Genomic DNA, 27,382 nt, shown 5'->3' on the forward strand with positions numbered 1-27,382 from the left:
GATCAGCACCTGGACTCCTGATGGTCACATTAAAAAATTTTGGCTTCCTATGTTGAACCTTCAGACTTATCTCTCAATTCACTGAAAATATTATACAAATGTATGAGTTTACGGACCATTATATTGTCAAGAGCTTTGTTGGTCCAAGTGCACAGTGTCATGAAGTACCAAGCATGTCACTGTACTTTGAGACCACTTGCTGCAGTCCCATTACTCCTCCCTGACTTCAGAGTGCATCCTTGTGAAAAGAGTTTTTTCCCATTTAACTGTTTACATGTCCATATTCACATCTCTCTGTCTTTGTTTTCTTTGCTAATCAAGCTTATTTGCCTTAAGAAGGTCTAAAAGCTATTCTCAAACAACTGAAGCCTGCTGATCACTTTCCAGACACGAAACCATAATTTTTATGTTTTCTTTCTTCAGTTGTGAGGATGAATTTAACATTTAAAATCAATACTTTAGGACTATCTGCAAACTTGATGCTTTATCCAAACTGCTTGATCTTTCTAAGTGTCTACCTCTTTTTTGGATAGCAACAAACTCATTGGGTTCAAAGCTATAATAATGAAAGGCAAAATATCTGCAATAAAATTAAGCAAACACTTTTTAAAAATCCTTCAAAAACAAATTAACCTTCTGACTTACATTATTAACCCCTCAAATATAAAAAAATACAGAAATGATACAAATTGGTAGTTTTCTTTCCTCCACAGTTACTAATTACTTAGAGGCCCTGATAGCTTCAAGATATGATTGTGCTACAAAGTAATGGTGCATCACTGAAAAATTTGAACATTCAGATCTCCCTGAAAATCGCTTATCCATGATGATCATGCAGCATTCAGGGTATTGCTGTACAAATTATTAGGTTCAATCATCCAAACTAAAGCACAGCTTTAAGTAATCATTTTGTACATAGCTGTGTGACACCAGCTGAGCCTAACTGTCTTCAGTCATCACATTTAACATTAGCAGTTAAGCCACCTTAAGGAGTTTAAGACATTCAGAAAATAAACTTTATCTGAACCTTCTGTTGCTCCCAGAAAAAATGCCTAGTGAATTTTAATGCTCTCTTTCACAGACTGTCTAGATCCGCCCAGTTTTATTTCACAGTTCTCTGGTCTGTATCAGACCTTTCTTTCAACCATTATTTACTGCAAAAACGGATAGTCTCAAGGCATCATATGTGTGCCTTAATCAAATTATTGATAACTAAACAGAAATAAAGAGTATCCCACAGTTTCAGAAGCCTAGCAAAATCTTTCTGCCATGCCTCTTGTACTTCTGCTGTTATTAAGTCTTCTAATTTATTATTCCTTGTAATAGGTATTCCTAATAAATTCTAATTCTGTAATAGTATTCCTAATAAATTATAATTTATTATTGAGACACATGGCCAATACAATGGCGCATGGCCACCTTCTCAAAGTAGTCAGTGTCCTTGCATCTCTCTATGTTTGCACACATCAAACACCCCTGTGTTTATCACTTCTGAACAAGGCAGAACTGGAATTTAGCTTAAAACTACTCCTGGCTCAGAGTTTAACATCTTAGTTGTATATTTTGAAATTCTTCCTGCAGTTCTTTCTACACATGATCATTAACATGCAATCTTTCTTCTTTGGACGTATTAAGTGTGCTTGAACCTTTGAAAATTATTCCATTATCATTACTACCAAATTTGTGCACAATTTGTCAACCAGAAGGCACAAATTTGGGCAGAAAATTGCATACCTTACTCATAAAACATAATACAGAGTTTTTATCACCTTGACATCTTTGTCATGTTTTTGATAGATCAAACTTCCATGACAATGTTAACCTCAAAGCCTTTTAAAAGTATTTGATCATACAGGTTGCATTTATCATTGACATGTTGAGCGGCAGCAGATATTTTGATTGATACTAAAAATCTGGATTGTTTAAAAAGTATTGGCCTGTAGGAGGCATATGTTTACAGCTCAAGGTTACCTGAACAAATATAAGTACATAGTCTCTGAGTATGCAAAGTATAAAAATAAGAATCTTTTTGAGATTTTACCTGAGTGTCTGAGTGTCCAGTCAATACCAGTTCAGTAAAAGGTTCTCTGTGTAGGAATAAAGAAGGGAATGAACACTGCAAGCAGCCAGAGGACAGAGGAAGTGCAACTTCTCAGGATTCCAGCTGGCAATATGTGGCAGGGACCACCCAGAATTTCAACACTTCCAAGATTCAGTCATTACCAAAGACTTTCAGATACCCTTCAAGGCACAAATGTGGTCTGACCACCCCTATCTGCTGCATCATTTATTAAAATGACTGCTTCATTTGTGTGTGTGCTTGAGTGTATCTGTGTTTTTTTGTTTTTGTTTGTGACAATAACCAGTGTTGTGATCATTTAAATATGTCTTGGATAACTCTGGGTGGGTTTCTGGCCTTGTTCCTGTTCCATGACCTCAGTGGTTAGCCCAGGCAGAAGTGAAAGCCTTTTTCAAGAGAGCAGAATTATTAAAAAGCAGCAAACAATAATAGTGTTCCCCCATTATTAAAGACTAGTGTACTGTATTGTCTACATTTCGAGACTGAAAGTTTCTGGGATATAATACTACATTTTCCCTTTTTGCTTATTCAAGAACATGTACCTTAATACTTGTTCTACAATTTGCTGAAGTCAACAGGCATCTTTCCATTAAATGTACGTAGCTTTAGATGTGGTTTGAAAAACTCAATAGGGATCAGACGGTACTGATCAATTTCCTTTGGGTCAATTCAAATTAGTCAGTATCAGAAAAAAACTCATAAATGTTATTGCAGTGTTAATGGGATAAACTGATGCTGTATTTGACTGTTACAGAAAGCCAATCACAGAGCAATAATTCTAGATCCTGGAAATGAAAGAATACTACCAGCCCATGAAAGCACCTGTTCTCCCTCTGTGATGTTTTTGTTCCAACTGCTAATGAATGCTTTGTATCAAAAACCTTGTATGGCTGCAGAATGTATACAAAAGGGATTTTTGAACAATATTACTGTTAATGGTACTGGGGTTAGCAAGAACTAAAGTTTTTCAGAAGTTTATTTTGCCCAAATCTCTAGAAACACACCTGGAATTTGCTAAGCTGTTAGGTTTGGGGCATAGGTCTGTAAAAAAAAACATAATAATAATATATTTTTTTTTCACATGATACATGGTTAGAGTGGTATGATATTAGAAAGAAAATTTTCTTCCTTGGATCTGTCTCTTTAAAATAAAGTGAATGGGTAAATAAAGTAAATATGCAACCAAAATGTTTTTTTTGTTTGTTTGTTGGTGGTGGTGGGTTTGTTTTTTCATATCTTTTATTCATCTGCATTTAAGAATCTTTGGTCTCCCTGTACTGTTTAGAAAGTGAAAGTGAATCCCCAGTGATACAAGCAGTGTTTCCTTTATAGTTTGTGTGAAAGAATTCCAGTTTCATTGAGAAACACAGAGAACATGAGAATGTATTGTTCAGGAAATATTTGTAAGAACAGCTTATTTATCTGTGTCCATCCATAAAGTAATAAGGAAAAAGGGGTTGATCTGGATTTCACTGAGGTTATTGTGAGTCTTCCATTGACATTAATGTACTTTGGCAGAAGTCCATAATAACCGTTCTAGTACATTAACAGATCAGCTTTCAGTCCAAAGGATCCTCAAACATATCACAAACAAACTTTAAGTGTAGGTACTTCAGAGATACTTCTAAAAGTGTATGATTACACTTTACAGGAACCTTAGAAAATGGACTACCTACTTGAAAATGCAGAGGGAAATAAGCATATAGTGGATACTCATACTGGAGCTGCCCCGGACAGTGGAGTTAATGCAGTTTAGATCTGCTCTTCGAATGCTAAAACTTTAAGGAATCTTTGTATTTTATCTCTTGTGAACATGTGCAAATTGTGCCAGATAAGCTTTTAAAGGAAGAGAATGGAAAAAGTCTAACTCCAGGTCTCAAGCCTTTCTATAAAGGAGAAGATACATAAATAAAGAAGGAAAATATTCTGTGTGAGGTTTGGGTTTAAGGTTTATATTTTTCGTTTGATGGAAAATTGCTATGTGTTTCAAGCATGCTCTGTTAAAAAATGGAATTTGGAAAAAATTTGAATGTCCTCTGATGAGGATCAAAGTATGACAGTGTTCCTTCACACTTTGTGTGTACTGTCCATTTGGATGTAGGATGTCTGGGCAGAAAAAAACTCAGTGTAAACTAGAGTCAGTCTTACATGTTTCTTGCCCACTCACTTGCATAAGGCCTGTTTTATTAGAAAGTGAGGGGGAAAAAATCTCATCCTGCGGTGTTCAAAAGATAGGAAACACGCAACTGCAGTGAAGGTGAATCCTACAGACAGAAATTAGGTAGGGGCTTGAAAGCAACAGGGAAGGGTTTAGAAACTAATGAATTCCCACAGGCATTTCCCACTCTCCCTCTGGGGATGTCTGTAGCTGGCACTGTTGCCCACATACTGACTCATGATCACTGCATTTCCCCAAGCTCCTGTTGGTGTTGTCATTTAAATACTGCTATATCTAAGAAGACTACACCATATGGTGGCATTGCTGCACTGAGTACTGTTAAATACAGAAGTGACGTGAATTGCATATATAAAACCATATTTTTAGTATTCAGAATGACAACGTAGGCCAGATTTTTCCAAACTTCTAAGCTCTCATTAGGGTAACAAAACAAGGGCCAGATTCTAAAGTTTTCAACTTGCAGCTGCTTATACCGGGACTCTAATCTTTAGATTTTTCAGAAGTTTTCAGTCGAAAGGACTATGATTATGTTAATCTGCTATATAAACAAGTGCTAAGATACTGCTGTTTCCCCACGGAATGGAAATTTTTATTTCACATGAATCGAGCAACTCATGGAGTCAGCTGGGCTTGCTCTTCCTTTCCTCATGTTCATCCACTTAAATCCACAGACTTTCTGAAGTCTGTCCTGAATACGCTGATCTAAGAGGATCTAATTCCATATGTAGAACACCTTCTAAAGGATCACAAAAACCAACATGGTCCTAGCATGAATGAAATTATAAATGCCTGATCCTAGCTCTGGTTACTTCTTATTTAACTGAGAGTTTATTTCTCCAGCAAAAGTTATTAAAAATAAAGTTCTGTTTGTCTATACAAGTGATTACCATAGGTGATTATTTCTGAACAAGAGATAAAAAATACACATGAAATAAAATATTTGCCTATTTGGTACTTTGGAAATGTGTGACTTTACTTACAAATTTGTATGCATACTCAGCCCTCCCTAAATTATCAAGAGGGTGACCAATGTAGGTATAATAATATTTAAGATAAACATATAATCCTTGGCTAGAGAGTTAATTTCAGAATCTAGCAATATTATTCAGATCCATCTGATCTCTTTTCTCACACCATTGGTAACTGGTTATAGTGAATACAGTCACAATACTGATGGTGTTCCTGTGACATGGTATTACTGGCTTCTGCTTGCATCTTCAGCACAATCAGAAAATGGATGCATTTTCAGTGACTTGGGAATTAATACCTATAAACACTTAAAAATTTGAATTACTTGCCATTTCTGGGTAAAAGCCAGCAAGCATAATATATATATATATTTATTTTCATGTGTCAATTTTGATAAATTTCTTTTTATTTATTTTTTTCTTTGTCTATGTGCTCTATTACTCCAGTGGTCTCTTCTCATGCTAAATTTCGCAATGTCTTTTTCTCTTGTGTCCTGGGCTTAAACATCAACCCCCAACATTTTTAGAAGGATAGTCAGGGCATGTGACTTGGGATATTCTCTCTTTGAACCTGCTGCTGGTTCTTGTATTATGTTATCACTTTTATCTGGACTCAGCCCTTCTGCCATGTCTGTGTTTTGGTTGCAACAAAGTCAATTTTCTTCCTAGTAGCTGGTATGGTGCTGTTTCATATTTGAGAGGAAAAAAATGCTAATAACACACTGGCATTTTAGCTATTGCAAAGTGGTGCTTACACAGAGCCAAGGACTTTTCAGCTTCTCATGCTGCCTTGCCTGCAAGGAGGCTCAGGGTGCACCAGGAGCTGGGGGGGGGACAGAACCAGGACAGCTAGCCGAGACTGACCAGAGAGATATTCCATACCATACGATATCATGCTCATCAATAAAACTAGGGGAAGTTGGCCAGGTCAGGGGAGCTGATATTGCTCTGGACCTGGCTGGGCATCAGTCACCTGGTGATGAGCAATTTTATTGTGCACTTGTTTTATTTTTTTTATTTTTTTTTTCTTTCTTTCTTATTAAACTGTCCCTTTCTCAACACATAAGTTCTTGCACTTTTACCTTTCTCAATTCTCTCCCTCAGCCCACTGAGAGGGGGGAGTGAGCATGGTGCTGAGCAGCCTGCCAGGTTAAACCACAACCTATGGCAATAGTACTGTCTCTTTTGTCTGCTCCCTTGACTACAGTTAGTTAATGATAGCTTGCACACACAAGGTTTATTGCCTCATAAAGACATGCATGATTTCTTTAAATCCACTTTCTTCTGCACTCACCTTTAAAACATTTCTGCTGGGAGATTTCCAGGAAGATAGCCCAGAATGGAAGTCATCTGCTATGATAGAAATTGAAAAGTATCAAGATTTTTTTTCTATAAATTATTTGAATTCTAATTACAGGATAACTTAGATATGCTTAAATATTCTTATTTCTCTTTCTTCTTACTTTGTGCATCTCTTCTCTCAAGACAATACAACATTTCTGACAAACGGAACTCATTTTGAAAATGTGAATGAGAAAATGATAACTCTGAGGTAATGTTATACAAGATAAAAGAGTTTATTGGCTATTCTTAATAATCAAAACTGAAAGAATATTCAAAGCATGAGGGGCAATTCTGGAGCAAATCTAAGAAGTACCACTACCTTCTTTTGAGATTGCACATCTGTTAGTCCAGTCTATACAAGTACTTAACAACTACCAATGTTTGCAATGAACATTCAATTAATATTTTTTTATCAAAGTCATGTATTACTGCAACTTCTGTTTTACAGGGTGTGAAGACAAAAAATATGTAATTCTTTTCCCACCTTTAACTGTTCCACATTGGAACAACCCGTTAATGTCCAAACAGAAGACAAAAGAAAATCACACCTTACATCTTTTTATTTTTATCATCTGAATGAAAAATTATGTAGTTCAAATTCTTCCACTTGCTCCTGAAAGCAATTTGTGTAAATACTATTTATTGTTTTGTCCTTCTGAACCCATTGTTAAGAGCAAGCACTGCTGATTTTGGAGTTAGTTTTTTATTTATTCTGGGAACTTTACGTTTCACACAAATGACACTTAGTCACCATGGAATAACAAGGTACCCTTCTGGAAAACATTCTTCTCTCTAATCTGCAGATTGTGTGTAATTAAAGGCACAAAAGGTAGTAAATAATTGTCTAGGGCCATACCATGTGGGAGATTTTATGCATGTATAAACATGTTTGGGCGAGGATGTTGGATTTAGAATAAGTGTGTTTGTTTAAATCCTCTTCTGGGTTTTTGCTACAGATAGACAAAAAAGTAAAAGTCACAATTGACTTCTTGGTTATAAATCATGAGTTACTTCATCGTCACTGAAACCAGTGAATTGAAAGCAAAATTGCAACATTTCATTTGCTAATATATTTGCGAAAAGTGGTAATTGTACCTGCACAGCTGAAGGTCATACCAGTCTGCCCTACTTCAAAACTTATTTCCTGCTATTTTCTCTTATGGCATGAATCCAGATGATTCATGGGATTTAAGAAAACTGTCCACAAAGGCAATATAAAATATGGCATCTGTGCATATGTGTGCATGTAAAGTAACCAAAAATGCAGCACACAGCTTAAAGGTTTGCATATGTAAATAAGTGCAGGCTGCAAGTGAGTCTGCGCAGGTTTACATTAAAGCAAGGAGAAAATTATTAGCATATTTATCCTCTGAGAGAGGCTAACTACATATGCAGGCTATACATCCTCTGTTCCTCCTGCTGTCCTGCACACCTATGGATGGGTTATTAGCAGAGCTAATCATATTTTAAAACTCAGAGTTCCTCTCTGGATGGCTGAGAGCAGGCATTTATTCTTACTCTTTTAAGGTGTCATATGGCAGCTCCCTTTGTTGCCATGTCCTAAGGTATTTGTCACGTTCTTTATAGGTCTACTTCCTGGAACAATGAAAAGCTTCATTTGCCTTAAGAAGGAAGTGTGTAATGCTACCGGATTGTAGAAAAGAAGCTTAAAGACCCAACCTGACTGAATTCAAAAACCCCAATGGCACATTATAAGAACCAGCATATTTGATTTCAGTAAAAACCTCTTGACCTTTTAAACTGACTGATTAGTTTTGAAATACTTTTGATCCTTGCTCAAAATATACTTGAGGTGGCTGGTGGTGGGCCTTCTTGCATTTCTAGGTCTTTGCTTTGCTATTATTCCTGCTGTAGAAGCAACTGAACAATGAACTGCTAAAACCTATCTACACTGATCAGCCACAAAGAAGTGGTTCTCATAATATGATTCCCCACAATAAAAAGTAGAGGTTAGAAGGAGACCTGTTGGCAGGAGGTGAGGACAGTTAATGAGTAAAGGTACTCTAGCTGTGTAGGCCATTTTACTAAGTCTATTGAGAACATTGTGTAAAATAGCACAGATGTTTACAGCGTGATCAAATAACAGCAAAGAATAACTACTGTTCCCAAAATAGGTAGGAAGGGAGGTGTTGCTTTCTTCCTTCCTTCCCATTCCATTCTACCACTTTTCAGATAAATTCCAGTTCTCTTTGATTTTATTTATGTAGAAATAATCTCTATTCTTGGCTCAGGTTCTAATAGTGAGCATTTGAAGTGGTAATTGGAATGAAGGGGAACAAATTTTAAAAGATTAAAAGAATATTTTTTTGAAATAAACATTCACTTCAAACTAGGGTAAACTTACAAAATGTAAGGACAGAAGAAATCCCATACAGGGTCAGACCATTAGCCCACCCAGACCTATATTCTTCTCTAACAGAGGCAATCATAGGTGCTATTTTGGGAGAGCAGTGATGATCAGCTGCAGTCCCTTCCCTTAGAGACTTCCAGCATCCAAAATCTCTGTGTTAGTGATGTTAGAGAGCATGTCCCTGCCTTTGCTTTTACAGTTTGCCTCTAGACCTGATTTCCATGACTTTCCTTAGTTAATTTATGGTCCTGCTGATATAGTCTCCATAACCTCCTGTTGCAAGAAATTCCAGAAATACTCTACCCACCGAGTAAAAGGGTGCTTTCTATTATCTAGTTTAAACTTCCCTTCCATTGATTTCAGTAACTGCTCACTCATTTTCGTACTGTGGTGTTTGGTGAATAAAAGTTCTTCATATACCTCATTCATCACCTTCTAAGTTTTGCAGACTTTATTCCTACTCTTTTCTTCCCTCTAAGCTGAAGAGTCCCAACCCCCTTAGTGTCTCCTTCTAAGGCAATATCATGTAAACGTGATTTGGATTATTTTTCCTGCCTTACAGTTACCTCCTCTGAAGCTTATCTATCATTTTATTTTCCTGCTTACTCACTGAGGTCATTTTGATGATCCTTACCACCAGCGTGACATTTGACTACCCAATATAATGTACTACCAACTGTGAAATTGGAGATTTCACAATTCACTCCCTTTTCCAGGTTACTGATGAAGATCTTGAATAAAACTGGCCCCAGTACTGATAGTGGCCCCTAAAAGAACCTTTTATTGAACACTAAAGCAGCTTACTTCTCAAGGGCCTTTAGTTGAAAACTCTGTCAGTAGCTTTTAAAAAAATCAAAATGTATTAGGATTTGGATTAGTTTGGACAAAGGGGATTGAGTTATGTTCACCAACACACCCAGTAAACTAGAATGAAAAGAACCTCACCAGAACAGTGACACAGGCTTTACCCTTACAAGAACCTTCATAATAAACCCTCTTTATTCATGTATTCAGTGATCCTTTATTTATCATAAACTCTCTGGTTTTTTTCAGGGATGGAGAGAAGATTCACCAGATTGTAGTTACCAGGATGTCACAGGGGTACCATCCAGACCTTTCTTGGAGGCTGGGATTGCTAAACCACCATTTGTCTGGTGCAATAGGCTACGTCTTTATAAGGTACCCTTCAAATTCTCTTATCCCTCTTAATATTTTTTTATTTTATTTTTCCTATTTGTCATGTATTACAGGCTTCGCTTTCTCATTCTTTGTGCAGACCTACCATTTTTTAACTGCTGTTCTTTTGCCTAAGATAGTATCATTTTCCATTTCCCTTCATTTGCTGTGATAGCTTTCCCCTTGAGCTTTGAAGAAATTTCATTTGATGGCTTCATTTTCTCCTGGAATTGGAGTACACAGTTTAACTGGGCTTGCAATACATACTCCGGGCTCTTGTTTGTTGAACTATTCTTTATACGATCATTTGACTGGCTGGTTGATTTATTTATTTATTTATGTTAACTATTCATCTTTTTCTTATCCAGTGCTCTTTCTTGAAACTGAATATCCGGCTTTTGGATTTATTTGTCGTTTTCCCTCATGATACTAACATTAACTTCAATTGTATTGAGATCATTGTTACAGAGTGGCTCACCACCAATAAAAGTAGAGTGAGGTCCTGTGTACCACTCAACACTGAGTAAGACTGAGTTTAGGATAATGTCTGTTTTTTGTTTGTTTGTTTATTATGTGTTCTGAGACAAGCTGATGGAGGAAGGAGATGTTTGTTGCATTATAAAGTTTTCTTTCTACATCTCATAATGATGAGATGCGCTGCACTGTAGCTAGGTAGTTAAAACCTACTATATTTTGACTTGTCCTAACTTTGCAGCTGCTTCAGTTTCACTTATTTTGTCCTGATCAGATGGGAGGTGGCCTTGCAATACATTTTTATTGCTAACTTCTTAATAGATAGATTTCACCCACATAGATTCCTCAGTGCTCTTCTTTCCCAACAACATTATATTGTATTTGACTTTCGCATTATCCTTCCTGCTCTGCGCCTCTCCCACACCCCAAATATCCTATTTGTACTTACTACAAAATTGATGTCCAAGCAACATAGTAACCTACTCCTTACCTCCGCATAACCAGTCTCAGAGAAGATTTCTATTAGATTTCCCACGGATGCCAATTATTCCATTTTTCTGTCCTATTTTTTAGTCTTCTGCTATTGACGTAGAAGCATTTACAACTTTTAGCATTGCATAATATTGCACATACTACTCAATTTGTACTGTAAACAGTCTGATCTGCCTTCTCTGTATATTGCAATTCTTATTTATTTCCCTCCTGGCCTTTTTGGAGTTTCATTGAACATTAGCCACATCCTCTGTATGGATTGCATCAGACTGAAACAGGTGTTCCTCAATGCCTATCAGATTTCCTTTTGCTTCTAGTTTAGATAATCTTCTGCATTATTCTCAGTGCCAGCAACCAGGATCAATTTTGATTAAGGTAAAGCCTATCTTTCTAGGGTACAACATTCCCAAATCATTCACCGGTTCCTAACACAGCCGAATTCTTCTTTTCTACACCTTTGAGTCGACCATGAGCTGGGGCTCTGGACTTCTGCCTGTCTCATGGACCTTGCAGTGAAACTGGCAGTGTTTGAGACCAGAGAGGTCATGGACTCCAGTCTCCTGCCTAGCAGCTTGCATTTCCCATGCAGAATATTTCTCCCTCATTTCCCCATGTAAGTAGTACCAGCATGAACCAAGACCGGTGTCTCCTCCCTTGTACCTCAAACCATAATCAAAGCAAACTAAGACCTTGCGAGGTCTGCTGCCTTTGCACCCTCCGCAAACTGAGCTACCCACGTGCCTAGGAAGCAAGTCTTCTCCCAGCCCTGAAGACCTTCCCTGCACCTGTGCACAGTACCTGTGGCACTGGAAGACATCGTGGCACCAGCTGGGTGCTGCATCCTGCCTGAGATCCCTCTGGCCCCGAGAGTAGCATCCTCCTCTGGGTGGAAGCAGTGATGTCCCCACAGGCCTCATTTGTGAACCTCTCAGATTCTCTTAGCAGTTCCTGCTCAGCTTCTCACAGCTCAAACCAGCCCTACTCCCTCAGGGCCTCTCAGGAGGACTGTGCGTCACATCCACACGTAAAATGTGTCCCCTGGGAAGACCCCTGTACCCTGAGCAAGCAAGGAGGGGCCCCCAGCCTATTGCTGGGCTTTCACCTGCACCTTGAGCTTCAAAAGTGGCTGTTCTCTGGAAGCATATAGAAATTTAGTATCTCTTTTGATTAGATAAATAAGATTATACTCTTCTCTTAATCTATTTTACCCTTATTAAACTAATTAGCAAGAAAGACAAATCTGCCTGACTGTGATGTACCCTGCTTACTTGCCTTCCAGGAGCCAATCTGACATGCAGTCAGAGCTTCTGAAGGGATTGCCATTGCTTTTTTCATTTCACTGCCATATGAGGGTGCAAAATTGATGTAAAATGATTTCACCTCACTTCCTGAGGTGAAAAGATTTTATTTCTGTATACTTTGCATGGGTGTGTGCAATTACTCCACTTGTAAAGAATTACTGAATTAGAAGGGTGTTTACATCCTTTCTTTTTTTTTCCTAACATTTGTTCTAATCTTATTTCCTGCCTGAATTTATTTTCCCTGCCACTTATTCAATGCAGAAAAATTCTGATTTGATTGTAATGTATATTAAGAGTATGGAAGAGAACAATCTGATTTTTAATTCCATTTAATTAATTTAACAATTGATGTTACATGATTGCTTTTCACTGAGGATTTGACTCTGTAGTTTTAAACAAAGGTCTCTTCACTGAAGACAGCTAAGGCACTTCAGGACATATAAATCAGCTGCTGGTGAAGTGCTTTACTATCCAAAATAAGCAGGTGTAAAAAATGGCTTAGGTATCTAAAAGTTAGGTGTCTAGTCAAAACCAGATATCTAACCTTACTTCATAGTAATAGTGACAAATTGTCAGGATTAATTATATTTTGGAGTTCCTGCATTTAGATGCTTATCTCACGGAAAAAAAGGAAAAGGAAACTGGCAATGTCTCCAGACCTGTTAGAGCAACATAAGAAATGAAGACAACTAACAGCAACATTCTAGAGATGGTATCTGTAAATAGAGAGAACTGCTACAGTGAATTCAGACAATGACAAAGGATAGGAAAAGATGGAGTGTTAAAGATAAGCTTCAGATCCTCAGATCATGGCTATAATAATTTTCTTTCTTAAAGGGCCATACCCATGCCAGATATGACTAAAGGAAATAGAAGAAAAAGACCAAAAAAAAAAAAAAAAAGGAAGGAGGGTGGGGCAGGGGTGGGGGGGATGTGGGGAAGGCAGAGGGGGAGAGGAAGAGATGACAGGATTTTATTATTCTGTGCCACAGTCTTTATTTCAAGTGCTACTCCCTAGGTGATGGCTATTCTGGATGAGTACATTCTGATATCTGTCCTATCAAGTTCTTCAGGTCAAGAGCTTGAAGAAAATAATATTAATATTACTTTTCTCCTGCAAGCTGTGATTTTAGCCCTGTAATTTCTCTTAAAAAGCTCTTCAACATAATACAAAGCCACTTAAGGACGTTCACAAATCAGTGTTGCACTTTTTGAGTGCATTATCTTCACTGAAGCTTCACATTTGCTCTGACTGAACAGCTCAACACATTCAAAGAAAAGTTGGGAATATATTTCAAGACTCAAAACAGTGTGACTTTGAGTAGATACAATTTCAGGCATATAAGCATGGGAACAAGGTAGCAAAAAATTTTCATGAGTAGCCTTTAATAACCTAAACCAACTCCATAGGGATCACAGACTGTAATGAAGATGGGCTCTCTGCTGGTAGATGCCCAGCTCTCTGGAGATGGCCACTAACCTCTTTCTGCATTCTCCCAGGTCAGTATGTTGAGGACCAACAAAGCTTCTGGGGTGTGGCAATAAGTATAGGAACCCTGCCCAGAAATTCAAGGAAGAAAACAGACATGGGGAAGCTAACAGAAAGTCAGGAAAATGAAAAGAAAATGGTTAAATATCTCCATAGAAAAAAATCACTCCCAACTGAGGGTTGAAAAGCCCCTAGCCTTTGTAGAATAGACATTTTTCTGTTGTGTGCTGACATTCCTTTTCCCTTATTATCATTTTTCCTATAAATAAATAAATAAAAAGATTTTTGGACTTTCCATGTTCAGTAGAATAACTTGATCCCATTGATACAGGTATTCCACAGAGGACAATGACAGAGAGAACAGTCATTTTAAAAGGACACTTATGTGTGTATTTGCCAGTGTAAACAGAAAATCAATATTTCTACATTCACTCCAGCCATGGTGTGTTTATATTGCTCTTTGAATGTAAAAATACAGTTAAGAACCTGGTATGATTTAATAATAATACATTTTAAAATATATATATATTAACTACATTATTTCACATTCAAGGACATTTAAGGCATCCTAGGTTATGTTAAAAATGCTGCAGAGATTTTAAGCATGAGATTAAAAAGCTGGGCAAAGTACTCTATAAATGTAAGAAGGCTCAAAACTGAATGGGGATCAAAATAAACTTGCATCTGAACATTTCACAGAAAGGTAAAGAAAACCAATTTTAAGCATTCCTTCCACTCTTAATTCCTCTGACTTATAAAAAAGCCTTAAAGTCTCTTAGGCTGGAAACCACAAGTTTCCACAAAGCCAGAGATTCAATTAAGAACTGAGGTAGCACTGGTAGGAAATAAGCTCTCCTGCTCAGTTACAAATAAGCCTCTTCCACTTTTTTCTTTGCAAAAAAATGAAACAAAAACAACAACAAAACTTCCCTCTACCTCTACAGCAAAACTGAAAGATGAGGAACACAGTGCCAATCTGCCCTGAGGTCCTTCACACAGGGCAGGAGCAAAAGTGTCACAGTTTTGCCTTGGAGGAGTGTTCCCAGGAGGAGCTGCATATACCTGCACTTTGAGAACTACTAAAGTAAGAACACAAAAATGTATATTTGAAATATTATTGTTATTTTAAGAAAGAAAGAAAGCTGTCTCTATAATTGAATTGGAAACTGCAGCCACTTAGTTTTTCCTTTGAATAGTAGATATCATGACATGCATGAGTGGCATGGGAGACTGGAGGGTTGATCAAAGTCAGAGAACCTGTTTGTACAGGGTAGAGCAAGGAGTTGGAAGAGAAAGAGGGACCTTTTGATCAATTAAAACTTCAGCCCAATCTATATCCCCAAGTACTTGGGATTAGTTCCACTAACACATTGCTACTTTATTTTCTTCTAAAAGCAGAAGTCACAAGGCAGAAAGAAATCAGAAAGAAATAACGTAGAAAAGAGGCTCTTGCTCTTCTTTTTCATTCAAACAAGGCATGTAAATGGATTTAGGTCTTAAAATAATATAGAGGGAATAGACTGAACATTTTGGGGGGGCAATCACTATATCACTGAAAGGAGTTTTCTGGCTAGAATGAAAACAGTGGGGGGAAAAAAAAAAAAAAAGTTTCTTTATCTAGGCCTTGAATCAAAATGGACCAGAGTCTGGCAACCATCCATACACTCAATGATACCCTAAGGAAGGGAGTCCTGTACTGAAGTAAGGTGAAATGAGGTAGTTCCAGCTACTGAAATGGAGTCTGAACAATGAGTAAATCTTAGTTCTTAAGAAAATAGCTTGCTGTGGGGAAAGAGATGATGTGGTCCTGGTGTTTTTATAACTTTTTTTTTTTTTATAATAATAGCAAAATTTGAAGTAACACATTTTCCCTTCAAGAAAATCATTACATCATGTAATCACTTACATAACTCACATATCATAGTAGAAAAGCAAGGGTTTAGTGGTTTCTTTTTTTCATACTTTTGAAAGTATGAAAGTTTTGGTGACAAAATTTTTCTGAATGAGATCATAATTTTTTTTTTCCCAAATTCCATGTAGATTTTTTGCTAAAGATTTTTATTGGTGATCTCCCATAGGGAAATTACTAGAACTGTGAGCCTGAAAAGGTATATAGTAAGCTAACAGTCATTTATTATCTTCAGAATAATTGATATTTTTTCACTTAATAGAAGTTGCTTCTTTGGTTTGTTATGCTACGGAAAACAAGAAGACAATCAGATAAAGTTCTGAATACAAATGGCAATTTTTCTGTTAGGGATTTCTAGCAAAAGATACATGAAGCTGCATGAATGCTGGGGAAACTAAAGCAAACTGAAAGCAAAAACTGAAGCAAATACACTTGTGTGCCAAGATCAATGGAGAGCTAAAAACTCTCTGTGCAAATTCTCATTAATTCAAATCAGAATGAACGGGTACCTTCTGACAGATAATGATCTGAACAGGAGACTGAAAGACAAGAACAAAAGGAAATAAGTAAAAATATCAGCCTTTGAAATAATCAAAACACACGCTGATGACATACATGATCCTAAAGAAAATGCTGACCTGGTGGAAAATATGAATAAAGTTATAAGGGGTTATCTCTAGGATATCTGCTTTTTCTTCAGTGAAGAATAAGATTATATCTGAAAATGTGTAGAAGAGCTCTGCAGGCAAGATATAAAACATGCTAGTAACAGGAGTTTAAACTACATCATGAAATGAATTAGAATGTGACAAAGGTTCTAATCAGCTGGGGAAATTATATTTAATTTTACTAATTTTCTAGTCATGAACCTTTCTGAAACTGAAAAATATTAACTCCGATATTTGTTTCCACCTTACTTCAAGCAGATCTACTGAAATCTGAGGGTTTAATTTTCTTGAGGAGCAGTTGTTTGGATTTATGCACAGTAGAACAAACAAACAAACAACAAAATAAAGCACAAAAAACGAATGTCTTTTTTTTCCATCCAGTAAGTGGATCTGGCTTGTGAATTTTACCCAAGTTTATCTGTATTCTCTTCCCTGTAATAAATTGATTCTGTGTTTGGATTGGAATGGAGAAAAATAATGTAATCATTCATAACATTACATTCCCACTTGGGAATTACTTGGAAATTTACTGCTAAAAAGTGGCCGTACTCAGCTATTTTTCTATACATTTCTTCTTGGGCAGATTTGTATTTTGAATTACACTCTCCTATTGATTTCATGTAAATTGGGAACTAGCCCTAAAACAAAAGCTTTTCTTTCATCAGTGACATGGTCTTCACTGGCTGTATTAAACTAAATTTATACAAAGTTATGTGTAGAGCATGATAATTGCATTTCCCTGATATTTTGTCTTTTTTTTAGGTGTCTCAACCACCATGAAAACTTCACTAAATGTTTAAATATATCATGCAACACTGAATCTATTCAGACTGGCAAGCATGTGAAAATAGTTTTATACAGATGAGAATAAGTATTGGTACTTAAAATAATAAAGTTTACTACATGGAGTGTTAATAATTAATCAATACCTATGAAAAACCTTAGCACAAAGAAAAGCATAAGTTTACCATGTGAAAACAGATGCTGGTAATTAATTTGCAAATTTTTGAAAAGATTTTCAATAAAATCAAAGCCAACAACAAAAAACACCATTAATGTACATAAACATATCCATGATATATCCTCACACATTCATTCACACCCGTTAATGATATTTTGAACTTCACAACTGTTGCTGCCAAGATTTTAGTCCTACATTCAGACAAGGAATAATTGAATGCAGACACGCCAAGGTAACTTTGACTTGCACAACATTTTAGTGATTCCAGAAGGGCAGATCTATAGATCTGCACCTGAATGTAAGGATATCCTCCCCAAGGCATAAGATCTCGAGCTTTGTGCACTATATTCACTATAGCAAAATGAGAAAATTGTTGTAACATGCCATAAAAATATTATTCCTAAAGACAACTCTCCTGCGTTCAGATATGAAATTTAAGGCAGCCAAAACCCCTTTCCTCTACTTGATCCCATTGCCTCTGGAGTTATTTTTCTCCTGTGTATAATTACAAATAAGGCTGGATAAGACGAAGTTGCCTGCATTTAAGCATAGCTGCTGAGCCCAGCCCTCGGTTCTCACCACAAGTGCATTAAATCTGGTGTAAACTGTACATTTACTAATATATTTATATTTCAAAATCCTATATATGTACCTACACATATTCTGAACACAGCTAGGAAAACTTGTTGTAATCAGGTTTACCGTTTAGACCACAATATAACTAAATAGTCATAATTAATTTTAAATGGATAGCATGTTCTGATAGTGGTATTGAATATGAAAAGATTAAAGCAGTGAGTAGAAGAAAAAACACAGAAAATAGTCTAAGTAATGCTGTGTGTTAGGTCAGAGTTCTAGGTTGCTGTATCTTGTAAATTCATGAGGGGGAGGAATTTAGCGACAGGCCAAAGTCTTTAGGCCTTAATTAATGTCATGGGAATGATAGATCCGCAGTGAACTCATTTCATTTCATACAAATGACTACCCAAGTCACCTTTGTTATCTACTAACTGCTCTGCAGGAAGAAACAAAACAGTCATAGAGATGGTGTTATAATCCAAAAGAAAGGGGTTTAGACCATCATTTTCAAAGATACCTAGAGTTATTTATAGTTTTAAATCCCAAAGAATTTAAATCCCAGTAGAATTTAGGTAGCTACATCTTTAGGTTCTACTGAAAACAGATGCAAAGCTTGGTTTCTTCTAGGTCACACTCTGTCAGCTTAAGAAATAAAGGGTCAGTATTAATGGTGTTAAAATACCACTCCAATTTTTAATGGCCCTATTAAAATCACATCGTTATTTATTTTAAGAAATTGTGGGTAGTATATGACTCTCTGCTGGCTTTAGCTGGCAGATATCCTTCTCATTCCATCATCTAGCTGAACGGTTAGCTAAAAAATCACATTTCATTGGCTTTTGTGCTTGTATTTAATTTTTATTAACACAGAGACAAGTAATCTTTTCTAAGTTGGACATGACTGATATTTTCAACATTTTGTGTGTGTGTGTGTGTGTGTGTAAATTGTAAGAACATGTGAAAACCATGTGATTTTAGGCCAGACCGATTATGAACTTGCGCTAATCTTGAGATCAAAGGTGGCAAGCCAGAACTCCACAGGAACTGGATCTAGTATGATTTAATCATCTGGAATAACTCTAGCATGGTCTGATTTGCTTTGCTCTCAACAAACAAAAAAGTGGAAAGAAAAAAGAAAAAAAAAAACAGGGAAAAAAAAAAAGAAGAAAAGAATTAAAAAAAAAAAAGCCCAATGACTGACTACCCCATTGTTCCATTTGGGTAACATGTCTCTTTCAAATTCATGTCACTTGAAGTTTGTCTAAATTTCAATCAAAACTTTAAAATGAAACAGAGAGGTGCATTCATCACTGCAGTACTCTTGCAGTGGAGCAAAGAAGCCTGACTGTGCCAATGCACAAGACGGTATCAAGATCGAACAGATTTAGCAAGGTCATCACTGCACTCATTGCTTAGATTATCATAATCTAGTGTAGTCACAGTTCTGCAACATTTATCCTCATATCAGCTCTTTGTTACCCTGTGAAAGATGAGAACAGAGTATCCTTTCTATAGGGGCTGACAGTCAAGGCAAATACAACAGGCAAGTGAGGGTCAGATGACTGGGTACCAAGAAACAGTGAGATAAGGGTGGTCAGCATGATAAGCAGTCCACTCACAGCCAATTGCACACAAAGTTTTAAGCATCAGAGTTTTCCTTGCTGAAGAACACAAAATGCTGAAGGAGTGATTTGAGATATGATAAGGAGGCAGTTTTTTCAATGCTGAAGGAGGGGGCAGGGTTACACATGGGTTAGTGCTTAAAAATATAAAAAGTGAGCAACAAAAACTAGCATCAGAAGAGGACTGCAAACTAGGAGTCAGTAGCTTGACATGACCTGAGAACCAAAGGGTACAGGAAAGCTAGGAAAAGAAAGGAAAAGCAAACCAACCCTTTCTGTGCTATACAGTGGAGGCCAGTATCCTGCTCAGGAGCACTTGGATGCTGAGAACTTACTTGTGTAACAACAGTATTTGAAGAAGGTGGAATCGGTAAATTGGAGAGGATGGGTACATTTGGAGAACGAATGCCTGGTACCAAGTGCTCTTCCAAAATGACAGCAGGTCATAACCACAACTTCCTCACGGCCTTATAACATGGGAATGAGAGAGTATATTCCCCAGTCTCTTAAATCTTAAAAATATAAAAGAACCGATGAGAAACTGTTGCTGCCACTACTGTTATTCAATTAAAATAAAATCCCTTTTCTTCAGAATGACTTTTATTTCCGAAGCAAGGCATTTAAGCTTTCAGCTATTTGACAATCAACACAGAAAGTGCCTCAGCAGACAAACTTTGATTCTACCCCATGGAAGTCAATTATAATCTCAATGTAGATGCACAACGACAAAAGGAACTTTTGTGCAACAGTACTTCATACCTCTTGTGGGTGCTTCATCATCTATGCCATGTTTTCATTACATTTTAACCCGAGAATTGAACCCTGTGCATAAAATGTGTTGTGGTCACCTATTCAAGTTCAGAAATGCCTCACTGAAGTCCAGAGTGAGCCAGCCTAGATACTGAAACACTGGTGTAGATAACACCTGGTGGGGTGGAATTGCTTAGCTCTGCCACGCAGTTTCCATGGGAGGCAATCTGCACCACACATCACAAAGCACCACTCTTAAAAGTTTTTCTTAAGTGTCCTTCAAACTGATGTTGGATGCTGTGTTGTGATGTGGTAGTGTTCACAACAATATCTGCATAGGGAATTCACTGCCTGCTCCCTCACTGCTGAGTGGCCTCCTCCTCTCGCTCCTCAGAGCAGCATGGGGCCCTCAAATCTGCCAAACTGTTTGTGCAGCTGCGCTATGAACCCGATGACCAAGCCAGACCTCTGACCCTGTTCACAGCAGTTTGTGTAAGTACTGCCTAGCAGCAGACCCTTCGGCATGTGGACAAGATCAAATACAAAGAACAGCAGGACTGGCTGTGAAGAGGTCAGTATCATCACTGCAGAAAAAATCCTGTTAAACCACAGTCTCATTGTATTTTCTCGTTCCCTTCCTAGCTACAGGAGGGCCTTGTATTTGCATGTGGTTTTCACAAAACATCTCGGAGCCATTCCTGACTACAGCTGTAATATCTTTACCTTGCTATATGAACTGACTGAAAGCGCACAATTTACAATGCTACTGTTACACCAATGGAGTTATCAGCCATGAAGTAGGTGCCAAGCAAGGTCTCCCAAAAGTAACGTTTGTTACTTTTTACCTTGGGTAGGATTAAGCATTTGAATATGGGAGACACAGATTGTCTCTCACAAAACTGCTAGATTTGAGCTGAAAACTTTTTTTTACAGATCTACAGTCTTGCTACTGACTCCAACTAAAGTTGTCACCACCTAGACAGAGATGGACGTGTAGGCGACTAAAGCTGTTTGCAAATCACACAGTCTCTTCACACCTAGATTGCCACAGGCATCCAGTCCTGGAAGCATGTTCTGGGAATGGCTAATATGCCCCCAACAGAGCTTAACTGCCAGACACAGTCAACACAAGGCTGAAGGAGACAAGAGATAGGTCTCATTTTTTGCATAATTTCTTCGTGCTGGAAAAGTCACGCAAGAAGTTAGGGTCCTGGATTCAAAGCTCTGCACTCAGAGACAATCCATACACATATGGCCTCTGCTACAAGGTCACAAACTTCTGAATTAAGGCCAGGATGCTCTCAGACCCAGCAAGACAGAAGGTAAGCAAGAAAGTCAGTGCTTTTGTTTGTCTTTGAGCTAGCAGCAATATTCAGTCAGTCAGCAGTCTCAAGTAAGAAAGTTCAAAACATCTTTCACTTTCAGTGATAAAACTATTGATGTATCCATTTAAATTTTGCTTCAGAAGACTTTGAAAATAGTAGAATGTCAAATGACAGAAGAAAAGAATGTATCTATTCCTCAAAGATATATTTCAGACAGGGTAGTCACATGAAATTTCTGGTATTTCCTAGCCAGAAATATTCCCTTTTGAGGCATTTGGTATTTTGGAAAATAGATAAAGAAACGTCATGTGAAAATGGGGAGAGATGCTGAAGAAGGAAAAGAAGCTTTATATGCACATGTAGAGAGAGGTGGGAGAGAGAGGGGATGGTGTGTGCATGTACACATATGTTCATCAAAGTTTGTCCACCCCTGACTGTGAAGGAAAAGCAGACATGGTGTGGAATTCAAACTCATTGCTCCTTTGAACCTGTTTACATCCCCTGTTCTACATCTGAACCAAGTGCCATATATAATAGGTAACAAATTACTTTGACAGGTTAATCTGGCAGCCGTAGAAAACCCACAGTCTCTCTCAAATAGATTTTTCTTTACTTCCTTTCACTTCTATTCAACTCCATTGAGCTATCTACTTCCTGACTCTAATTCTCTAAAATTGTGCCAAATGTGTTCCAGATTTTTTCCTTAGCATATTATGATAGGATCTTTCCAGCCTATGAGAACATACAGTCAACAAAGCTTCTCTTTTACCTTAATTTCCTGAGCTACTGGGAAAAGCAATTTAATTTTCAGGATGTTAACATCATTATTTCTGGCTAAGAAAATAATAATTCATCATAAAAATGTTGATAGTGTATCACATACACAAAAAAAAAAAAAAAGTTTTCGTTGTGTTTGCAGATAGCAAAGTAAAATGTAGCTTTTCCAAAATTAAAGACACACTTTCAAGGAGAGGAAGTACAAAATAATTGCTGAGAAAGCTGTCAATAATTGGACAAAATGCAACCCAAATAAACTAGGCAACTATATTTCATCCTAACACATCAAACTAACATGAAGAGAACTCAATTTTACACCTAATTGTTGCTTTAGGCTTACAGACTAGAGTTTTCTTATATATTTATTTTTCCAAATAGGCACACAATATATATGTATCTATACATATTGGTACCTAGGACCAAGTTAAAAAGAAGAAAATATTAATCCCTCTAACTAAACATATGCTAGATAAATTCTCAGAGAACTTGCCATGAAAGTTATTTAGGCCCTGCAGTTCTGTCTTTACAAACAGCTGTCCCAACTTGGAGAAACCATGAAACAAGTCATCATTGAAGAATCTCCTCACAGGTAATAAATTAGGTCCAACAGTGCCTATACCCAAAAGGAGGCAAAAAGCAGATTCCCTGGGGAAGTCACCTGGTTCAGACGCACCAAGCAGCAATGCATCAGTGGGTTCACTGCATTCACCAAATCACTTTATTTAAAGAGTGTATGAAACAGAAACCACTCTTTCTTTTATGATAAAGAAATGCTAAACTGGGCACTCTTGCAAGACAACTTGTCTTATGCTGATGCTGTTCACAGTCTTACCTTCCAGGTTAATGATGCACACTGACAGCAGACGTTGCAAGATGCTCAGCCTGGGCACCTGGCTTCCCCTCTCCAGACTGGGACCAGGGACCTCCACTCCAGCCTGCAATTACCAGCTCCAAAGCTCTTCATAGAGATAGCTCATATTTAGATGTCTGATATCCACTGAAAGCAAGGTTTACTTAGGTACCAGGAAGGTGTAGGGTTCTGGACTAAGATACTTTAGGCATTCAAATGCAGGCACCTTCATTTTTATGTACTTGCTTTGCTGTGGTGCCTTGGCTGGCAGTTCAGTGAAGCTGGTGCACAGCTCAGTGGGTTGAAGTACAGCACAGACAGTTCCTGTATAAAGGCTGACCTGTCACACTCTCATCTTCCCTGAATCTTTCAGGTCAAACACCTGTTAGAGCACACACACAACGTCTCTGTGAAGCAGACACACGACTTTCCTTTTACAGAAGCCATGAACCAAAAGTTTAATGGAAGGGTTTGTGTAGGTCTATTTCTCATCCTGATCTGGACTGAAGGTACAACTGAGCCTCACTCTAGGGCTCAGGGTCTCAGAAGTATCACCAGTTTCCATAGTTTAGTAGCAGCTTCAAAAGGCTTTTAAACTCTGAAACACAGCATTCCTGGGAAAATCTGCTCTTTCAAAACTTGTGAATAGTGAGTAGCTTAAACAATCACAGTATTTTCCACACAATGATATTAGTGTTTCCATTCTTTGAATTCAGGCTAATCATAATAACACAGCTATTAACCAGCAACTCTAATTACATTACAGAAAAATAATTATACACACATTAAATTTACAGAAAAAAAATATACAGAAATTGCAGTTATGTTTTTCATATCATTTTTTTTATGCCTCAAATTCAATTTTACCCACAGACTTTCCTGTTGATTTTGTATTAACTAATACCTGATTTCTTAAATATGCTAAACAAAGCTTTTCTGATCATTTAATTACAGTCCTCTTGGTCCTCCTAGTTAACTTCCTACAGAAATATTACTAAGTTTTAATTACAGCAAGGAGACTTGTGAAACTTCTGAAAGCTTATGTGTAATCTGGACATAGAGTTGAGTAATCATGCTTTAGAAACTCAGTAAACCCTAGCCTTCCTTTCCATTTCTGTGACTGATGGTGCTGGGAATTCTTTCTGTGTAATGTGGAAATCAAAGCACAACCGAATTAATGGATTTCCTATTTCTAGACCACTTCACAGTATATAAAGGAAAAATTATTTGTATTCTAGGGTGTTCTCTTTTTGTTTTGACCTGAGGCAAATAAAGACAGTTCTTTTTTAACCTGAGTCTAATATTATACAACTCCTTCACTGAATGACAGGCTTTAACCTTAATGCTTGAAAGTCTTCGAATGCGAACTTTCTCTTCTCCCACTCTATACTGCCTTGTTTCTCTTTTATTGATTCTAGCACCTTAGTAACTCTGTTCATTTCTGACTCTTTTAGTGCATGCTTGAAAATCAGTCTTCTACAGTTTTTCCAGCAATAATCCAATAAGGCAATGACCAGATGTTCTTGTTGAATAATACCAACAAATCTGCAGTTCAAATGAAATATTAATGGCTAGATCCAAAGATATATTCCTACGTCTAAAGGACAGATGTTCCCAGTAATGAAAAACAAACTATGAGTGGCAGATTCACATACTCATCAGAGTCCACGGCATGATTTGGACACCTACAAGGACCAGAAAAATGACCATCTCCACCATACACCATAGAGCTGGCTAATGACAGTAGAAGCAGTGTACCAATGCTTAGAACTAAACAACTACACATCTGTGTCTAAGTCGTTTTAAAATTCTCTGTTCTTTAACATTTTTTTAAATGCACCTCACCTCATTGAGTAGAGTATCTGCTAAAAGAAGGCACCTACACATTTTCTTTAAAATAACAGAGCAATGTTCACCAAATTCTTTTAAAACATGAAGTAATGAACGAAAATCCCTTTTTGCTACAACAGGAACATAGTTACAGCCATTTTTTAGGATATGTAAGACTATATCCATTCTAAGCCAAATAAATTATTTTGTCTGACTGAAAACATTCAACTCATCAATTTCTGTTGCCTCAGAGACTGCACAAAGCACCAAGTCACAAGACAGTTTTTTTCATTTAGAATGTGACAGTGGGAATCAAAATTCCAAGACTATTTTGTAATTCTTCCTCATACTAAGTTAGGAAGTACTTCACAAGAAGTTCCAATAACTGCATACAAGACTTTCAACTAAGCAGATTGAATTAATTTTATTTTCATTTTTAGAAAGAAAAAAAAAAAGGCCTGCAGCAGATACAATTATATTACAAAGACCAACTTCAAAAGGCAGCCTAGAAATACCATGTTGAATTATAGGAACACTATTTATGATCTCCAATTGAATGGAAACACTTAATTCTTAGAAAGTGTTTAGATTTATCAGAATGAAATCAATATGATGGAATAAATGAAGAAAATCCATTAACTGAATAAATCTAACTTTTATTCCCAAGCAATCTTTGCTCTTGTTCAACTATTCAGTGTTAAAATTATCTTCTAGTTTAGTTCTTATATAGATATATATGCATATGTCTGTAGAAATGTATGTTTCTAGGAAAGTGATAATGACTCAAAAAATTAATCAATTAGAAATTGTTTTCTGACAAATGCAAGAGCACCTGGATGGCAAAAATTGGAGACTTCCAACTTTTAAAGTAAAATAACAGGAGAGTTTACAGACATTTGTTTTGCATCCAAGTCATGGGGAGGTAATATCAAGGCTGCATTGTTGGTTAAAGTTTTACTCTAATTATTATGCCAAAAAGTATCTTTAGAAGTAGTAATATACTTTAATATCTTAAAACAATGCTTTCCAGAGGTTTGAAACAATTCAGAAATAATTGCTTAGAAACAGTCCAATTGGTAGGCTGCGAAATGCTACGAAATCCAGAAATGTGCAAATATTGAACATGTAATAGTATTATGAGCTGATGAAGTCATCAGAAAGAATCCACTGAGGTTTAGTACACTACATGCAGAAAAGAAAAAGAAGGAAAATCCACAAACCCAGCCAGTAACATCAGGAAAACAATAAATTCAAAGACTCGGTGATATTGTAGCCTTCAAGAAGGAAATTAACCTGGGAAAATCACATAAAATTTAACATTAAGCAGAAGATGGGTAAAATACTGGCGAATTAACAGCTGAGCTAATGAAACAGCAAGTCCACAAAAGACGGAATAACGTGCTGAAGGTTTAATTAAGACATTAAGGTTGTAGACATAAACAATTACAAACTAAGGCTATAGCTACTGAGAGAACCTTATTTAAATCTCCTTGATCAATTGCCAGGTTCAGAGCGAAAGAATCCAGAATTGCACAGCTCCCACTGATAGTGAGTGATGTGATCCATGCATGTTGGTGCAAAGCCAACTCATAACCAAATTAGGCAGAAAACCCAAGTCAGGACAGTGTTGTAACCTGTTGTGGGTGTCGTGCTTGCCTTACTTGAAAAGCAAGACTGTGCAGTGAAGGAGCTGCAAACTAAACCAAAAGCAAGAACATACAGCAAAAGTGTGTCTAGGTGACATCCAAGACCAGAAAGGATTAGCAGATATCACTTAAAAGTAAAAGAACAAAAAAGTGAAACACAATCTAATTCATCAGTTTAACACAATGCAGGAAGCGCAACAGCAGAGTACACCACTGTCAGGAAAGGTAAAGGTGTACTAAACAATGTAGCTTTGATGAAAGCAAGTATCTGAGGGAGGACATAAAATGAGTCCCTGTGAGAAAACAAAGTATGTTTGTTATTATAAAAAGCTGTATAAATGCAAATTTTCCCCTGGTATAAAATGTCTTTTGTTCAGAGCTTTTCATTTATTTAGACCAGCTGAGTTTGTGGAGTCAGTACAACCTGAGGATCAAGTCTTTTTTTTTTTTTTGTCTTTTTTTTTTTTTTTGCCTTGTCTCATGTCTCACCTCTAGTTTTCACCTCTAGAATTCATGCTCTACATGATGAACCTAAGGCATAGGTGGTTAAAGCAAAAAAATAAAAAAAATTAAGATTGTTTTACAGAGAGG

General features: G+C 37.0%; 1 long non-coding RNA gene across 1 annotated transcript in view; it reads right to left on the reverse strand.

Annotated features, from left to right (window-relative positions):
- LOC308194808 overlaps positions 1–27,382 on the reverse strand; it is a 113,049-nt gene that overhangs the window by 84,025 nt on the left and 1,642 nt on the right. Inside the window, exons 2-3 of the long non-coding RNA XR_013950881.1 lie at positions 6,522–6,580; positions 2,042–2,087 (exon numbers count right to left, since the gene is read on the reverse strand). This is a non-coding gene — a long non-coding RNA (uncharacterized lncRNA). The remainder of the gene's footprint in view (positions 1–2,041; positions 2,088–6,521; positions 6,581–27,382) is intronic.

This window comes from Anser brachyrhynchus (assembly GCF_964034855.1).
Source record: "Anser brachyrhynchus genome assembly, chromosome: 4".
In the NCBI taxonomy this organism is placed as follows: domain Eukaryota; kingdom Metazoa; phylum Chordata; class Aves; order Anseriformes; family Anatidae; genus Anser; species Anser brachyrhynchus.